The 7500-nt window shown below is 50.4% G+C and overlaps 1 long non-coding RNA gene across 1 annotated transcript in view; it reads right to left on the bottom strand.

The window, feature by feature from the left end:
• The window catches only part of LOC142907722 (uncharacterized), a 92206-nt gene extending 84746 nt beyond the window's left edge, over nucleotides 1-7460 (bottom strand). Inside the window, exon 1 of the long non-coding RNA XR_012931237.1 lies at nucleotides 6658-7460. This is a non-coding gene — a long non-coding RNA (uncharacterized LOC142907722). The remainder of the gene's footprint in view (nucleotides 1-6657) is intronic.
• Between the last annotated feature and the right edge of the window lie 40 nt (nucleotides 7461-7500).

The raw sequence follows: 7500 nt of genomic DNA, 5'->3' as shown, positions 1-7500 counted from the left end.
TAATGTATAATAAAGTATAACAATGTATAAGAAAGTATAATAATGTATAATAATGTATAATAAAGTATAATAATGTATAATAAAGTATAATAATGTATAATAAAGTATAACAATGTGTAATAAATTATAACAATGTATAATAAAGTATAACAATGTATAATAAAGTATAATAATGTATAATAAAGTATAATAATGTATAATAAAGTATAATAATGTATAATAAAGTATAACAATGTATAATAAAGTATAATAAAGTATAACAATGTATAATAAAGTATAACAATGTATAATAAAGTATAATAATGTATAACAATGTATAATAATGTATAATAAAGTATAACAATGTATAATAAAGTATAATAAAGTATAACAATGTATAATAAAGTATAATAATGTATAATAAAGTATAACAATGTATAATAATGTATAATAAAGTATAATTATGTTTAACAAAGTATAATAAAGTAAACATCTCGTAACGTCAAGGTTTTTCGCGGCGATTTGTTTGAGGAAGCAAATAGCAAAAAAATAAAATTTGATTTAAAAAAAAATAAAAAAATAAAAATTGGAGGTTGTGGGGGTGGGGGGTAGAGGGGGAGGGGGATGTTGTTCAGGCGTTCCAGGTGAAATTTACACGATGGGAAATAATAATAATAGCGGTGATGGTGGTGGTGGTGATGGTGATGGTGGTGATGGTGGTGGTGATGGTGATGATGTGGATGTTGATTAACAACATCGTCATCGTCGGAAGAGATGCGGGAGAGAGAGACACGGGGGGAGAGAGACACGGGGAGAGAGAGACACGGGGAGAGAGACACGGGGAGAGAGACACGGGGAGAGACACGGGGAGAGATACGGGGAGAGACACGGGGAGAGACACGGGGAGAGAGAGACGGGGAGAGAGACACGGGGAGAGACACGGGGAGAGACACGGGGAGAGACACGGGGAGAGACACGGGGAGAGAGACACGGGGAGAGAGAGAGACACGGGGAGAGAGACACGGGGAGAGAGAGACACGGGGAGAGAGAGACACGGGGAGAGAGAGATACACGGGGAGAGAGAGAGACACGGGGAGAGAGAGACAGGGAGAGAGACACGGGGAGAGAGACACGGGGAGAGAGACGGGGAGAGACACGGGGAGAGAGACACGGGGAGAGAGACACGGGGAGAGAGACGGGGAGAGACACGGGGAGAGAGACACGGGGAGAGAGAGAGACACGGGGAGAGAGACGGGGAGAGACACGGGGAGAGACACGGGGAGAGAGACACAGGGAGACACGGGGAGAGAGACGGGGAGAGACACGGGGAGAGACACGGGGAGAGACACGGGGAGAGAGACGGGGAGACACACGGGGAGACACGGGGAGAGAGACGGGGAGAGACACGGGGAGAGACACGGGGAGAGAGACGGGGAGAGACGCACGGGGAGACACGGGGAGAGAGACACGGGGAGAGAGAGAGACACGGGGAGAGAGACGGGGAGAGACACGGGGAGAGAGACACGGGGAGAGAGACACGGGGAGAGAGACGGGGAGAGACACGGGGAGAGACACGGGGAGAGAGACACGGGGAGAGAGACGGGGAGAGACACGGGGAGAGACACGGGGAGAGACACGGGGAGAGACACGGGGAGAGACACGGGGAGAGAGACGGGGAGACACACGGGGAGACACGGGGAGAGAGACGGGGAGAGACACGGGGAGAGACACGGGGAGAGACACGGGGAGAGAGACGGGGAGAGACACGGGGAGAGACGCACGGGGAGACACGGGGAGAGAGACACGGGGAGAGAGACGGGGAGAGACACGGGGAGAGAGACACGGGGAGAGAGACACACGGGGAGAGAGACGGGGAGAGACACGGGGAGAGAGACACGGGGAGACACGGGGAGAGAGACGGGGAGAGACACGGGGAGAGACGCACGGGGAGACACGGGGAGAGAGAGAGACATGGGGAGAGACACGGGGAGAGAGAGAGACACGGGGAGAGACACGGGGAGAGAGAGACACGGGGGGGAGGGAGAGACACGGGGGGAGAGACACGGGGGGAGAGACACGGGGGAGACACGGGGGGGAGGGGGAGACACGGAGACACGGGGGGGAGAGACACGGGGGGAGAGACACGGGGGGAGAGACACGGGGGGAGAGACACGGGGGAGACACGGGGGGGAGACACGGGGGGAGAGAGACACGGGGGGAGAGAGACACGGGGGGAGAGAGACATGGGGGGAGAGAGACACGGGGAGAGACACGGGGGGGAGACACGGGGGGAGAGAGACACGGGGGGAGAGAGACATGGGGGGGAGACACGGGGGGAGAGAGACACGGGGGGGAGGGAGAGACACGGAGACACGGGGGGAGACACGGGAGGAGAGACACGGGGAGAGACACGGGAGGAGAGACACGGGGAGAGACACGGGGGGGAGGGAGAGACACGGGGGGGACACGGGGGGAGACACGGGGGGAGACACGGGGGGAGGGGGAGACACGGGGAGAGACACGGGGGGAGAGACACGGGGGAGACACGGGGGGAGGGGGAGACACGGGGGGGACACGGGGGGAGACACGGGGGGAGACACGGGGGGAGGGGGAGACACGGGGAGAGACACGGGGGAGACACGGGGGGAGGGGGAGACACGGGGAGAGACACGGGGGGGACAAACTCATTAGAAATGGTTTATGCGCATGCAAGAAAAAATAACAGGCATAATAAACAAAAACTGAACTTAAATGTACAGAGCACACTTACACACTTACACACACACTTACACACTTACACACACACTTACACACTTACACACACACACTTACACACGTACACACTTACACACACGTTACACACACACACGTCACACACACACACATACGTTACACACACACGTTACACACATGTTACACACACACACACACACTTACACACTTACACACACACGTTACACACACACATGCAACACACTTACACATACACACTTACACACACGTTACACACTTACACACACACACGTTACACACACATGTTACACACTTACACACACACACGTTACACACACACACGTTACACACACACGTTACACACTTACACACACGCAACACACTTACACACACACTTACACACACGTTACACACTTACACACACACACGTTACACACTTACACACACGTTACACACTTACACACTTACACACACATACACACACACATACACACGTTACACACACGTTACACACACTTACACACACACACGTTACACACACACATGTAACACACTTACACACACACACTTACACACACACACGTAACACACACGTTACACACTTACACACACACACTTACACACGTTACACACTTACACACACGTAACACACACATACACACGTTACACACGTTACACACACACACGTTACACACTTACATACACACATACACACTTACACACACACACACACGTTACACACACACACACACAGTTACACACACACACACAGTTACACACACACACACAGTTACACACACACACACAGTTACACACACACAGTTACACACACACACACACAGTTACACACACACAGAGTTACACACACACACACAGTTACACACACACACACAGTTACACACACACACACAGTTACACACACACACACAGTTACACACACACACACAGTTACACACACACACACAGTTACACACACACACACACAGTTACACACACAGTTACACACACACACACACAGTTACACACACACACACAGTTACACACACAGTTACACACACACACACACAGTTACACACACACACACAGTTACACATACACAGTGACACACACACACAGTTACATACACACAGTTACACACACACACACACAGTTACATACACACATACACACTTACACACACACACATTACACACACTTACACACACACACGTTACACACTTACACACACACACGTTACACACTTACACACACACACGTTACACACTTACACACACACACGTTACACACACACGTTACACACTTACACACACACACGCAACACACTTACACACACGTTACACACTTACACACACACACGTTACACACTTACACACACACGTTACACACTTACACACTTACACACACACGTTACACACTTACACACACACACACGTTACACACTTACACACATACACACACACGTTACACACTTACACACACACACGTTACACACTTACACACACACACGTTACACACTTACACACACACGTTACACACTTACACACACACACACGTTACACACTTACACACATACACACTTACACACACACACGTTACACACTTACACACACACACGTTACACACTTACACACACGTTACACACACACACACATACACTTGCACACACACTTACACACGTTACACACTTACACACACACACGTCTCACACACACACGTTACACACTTACACACATACACACATACACACTTACACACACACGTTACACACACACACACAGTTACACACACACACACAGTTACACACACACACACAGTTACACACACACAGCTACACACACACACACAGTTACACACACACACAGTTACACACACACAATTACACACACACACAGTTACACACACACACAGTTACACACACACACAGTTACACACACACAGTTACACACACACACAGTTACACACACACACAGTTACACACACACAGTTACACACACACAGTTACACACACACACACACGTTACACACACTTACACACACGTTACACACACTTACACACACATTACACACACACACACGTTACACACACACACGTGTAGCCTTAACAGGCTGTAAGGGCAATTAGCGAGTAGCAGAACCTATTAAGGCAATGTGTGTGTGTGTCTGTGTGTGTGTGTGTGTATGTGTGTGTCACTGTGTGTGTGTGTCACTGTGTGTGACACTGTGTGTGTGTCACTGTGTGTGTCTGTGTGTGTGTGTGTATGTGTGTGTCACTGTGTGTGACACTGTGTGTGTGTCACTGTGTGTGTCACTGTGTGTGTCACTGTGTGTGTGTGTGTCACTGTGTGTGTGTGTCACTGTGTGTGTTTCACTGTGTGTGTGTCACTGTGTGTGTCTGTGTCACTGTGTGTGTGTGTCACTGTGTGTGTGTGTCACTGTGTCTGTGTGTGTGTCACTGTGTGTGTGTCACTGTGTGTGTGTGTCACTGTGTGTGTGTGTGTCACTGTGTGTGTGTGTGTCACTGTGTGTGTTACTGTGTGTGTGTGTGTCACTGTGTGTGTGTATCTCTGTGTCACAGCCTCACTCATCAATAGTAGCGCTCACGTACGTACACGTGTGTCAGTGTGTGTGTGTCAGTGTGTGTGTGTGTGTGTCACTGTGTGTGTCACTGTGTGTGTGTCACTGTGTGTGTGTCACTGTGTGTGTGTGTGTCACTGTGTGTGTCACTGTGTGTGTGTCACTGTGTGTGTGTCACTGTGTGTGTGTGTGTCAGTGTGTGTGTCACTGTGTGTGTGTGTGTCACTGTGTGTGTGTGTGTCACTGTGTGTGTGTGTCACTGTGTGTGTGTGTCACTGTGTGTGTGTGTGTCACTGTGTGTGTGTGTCACTGTGTGTGTGTGTGTCACTGTGTGTGTCACTGTGTGTGTGTGTCACTGTGTGTGTCACTGTGTGTGTGTGTCACTGTGTGTGTGTCACTGTGTGTGTGTGTGTCAGTGTGTGTGTCACTGTGTGTGTGTGTGTCACTGTGTGTGTGTGTGTCACTGTGTGTGTGTGTCACTGTGTGTGTGTGTCACTGTGTGTGTGTGTGTCACTGTGTGTGTGTGTCACTGTGTGTGTGTGTGTCACTGTGTGTGTCACTGTGTGTGTGTGTCACTGTGTGTGTCACTGTGTGTGTGTGTCACTGTGTGTGTGTGTGTCACTGTGTGTGTGTGTCACTGTGTGTGTGTGTCACTGTGTGTGTGTGTCACTGTGTGTGTGTGTGTCACTGTGTGTGTGTGTCACTGTGTGTGTGTGTCACTGTGTGTGTGTGTCTGTGTGTGTGTGTGTCACTGTGTGTGTGACACACTGTGTGTGTGTGTCACTGTGTGTGTCACTGTGTGTGTCACTGTGTGTGTCCGTACCGGTGACACGGACGGTGACACTTGCACGGCCACTCCCCACGTGGTTCAGGGCTAGACAGGAGTAGTGTGTGTGTGTGTGTGTCACTGTGTGTATGTGTGTGTGTGTCACTGTGTGTGTGTGTGTGTGTCACTGTGTGTGTGTGTGTCACTGTGTGTGTGTGTCACTGTGTGTGTGTGTGTGTCACTGTGTGTGTGTGTGTGTCACTGTGTGTGTGTCACTGTGTGTGTCACTGTGTGTGTGTCACTGTGTCTGTACCGGTGACACGGACAGTGACACTTGCACGGCCACTCCCCACGTGGTTCAGGGCTAGACAGGAGTAGTGTGTGTGTGTGTGTGTCACTGTGTGTGTGTGTCACTGTGTGTGTGTCACTGTGTGTGTGTGTCACTGTGTGTGTGTCACTGTGTGTGTGTGTGTGTCACTGTGTGTGTGTGTCACTGTGTGTGTGTGTGTCACTGTGTGTGTGTGTCACTGTGTGTGTGTGTGTCTGTGTGTGTGTGTGTCACTGTGTGTGTGTGTCACTGTGTGTGTGTGTCACTGTGTCCGTACCGGTGACACGGACAGTGACACTTGCACGGCCACTCCCCACGTGGTTCAGGGCTAGACAGGAGTAGTCGCCGGACAAGTCCGGCCTCAGAGGCGGAAAGCGGAGAGACGCGTTGTCCGTGTCCAGGCCCAGAGCGGACAGGGAGACGTTGTCCCTACATAGACAGAGAGACACACACAGACATGTAGACACACACAGAGAGACACACACACAGAGAGACACACACACACAGACATGTAGACACACACACAGAGACGCGTTGTCCGTGTCCAGGCCCAGAGCGGACAGGGAGACGTTGTCCCTACGTAGACACACACAGAGAGACACATGTAGACACACACACAGAGACACACACACAGAGACACACACACAGAGACACACACACAGAGACACGTTGTCCGTGTCCAGGCCCAGCGAGGACAGAGAGACGTTGTCCCTACATAGACACACACAGAGAGAGACACACACACAGAGAGACACACACACAGAGAGACACACACACAGACACACATGTAGACACACACACACACAGAGACACGTTGTCCGTGTCCAGACCCAGAGCGGACAGGGAGACGTTGTCCCTACATAGACACACACAGAGAGACACACACAGACATGTAGACACACACACAGAGACACACACACAGACACACACACAGAGAGACACACAGAGACACATGTAGACACACACACAGAGACGCGTTGTCCGTGTCCAGGCCCAGCGAGGACAGGGAGACGTTGTCCCTACATAGACACACACAGAGAGACACACACACAGAGACACACATGTAGACACACACACAGAGACACGTTGTCCGTGTCCAGGCCCAGAGCGGACAGAGAGA

Source organism: Petromyzon marinus, chromosome 82 (assembly GCF_048934315.1).
Source record: "Petromyzon marinus isolate PM22_M1 ecotype Great Lakes invasive population chromosome 82, UKy_Petmar_22M1.pri1.0, whole genome shotgun sequence".
In the NCBI taxonomy this organism is placed as follows: domain Eukaryota; kingdom Metazoa; phylum Chordata; class Hyperoartia; order Petromyzontiformes; family Petromyzontidae; genus Petromyzon; species Petromyzon marinus.
Note: the sequence above shows the minus strand (reverse complement) of the source record. Positions and strands in the feature narration are given on the sequence as shown.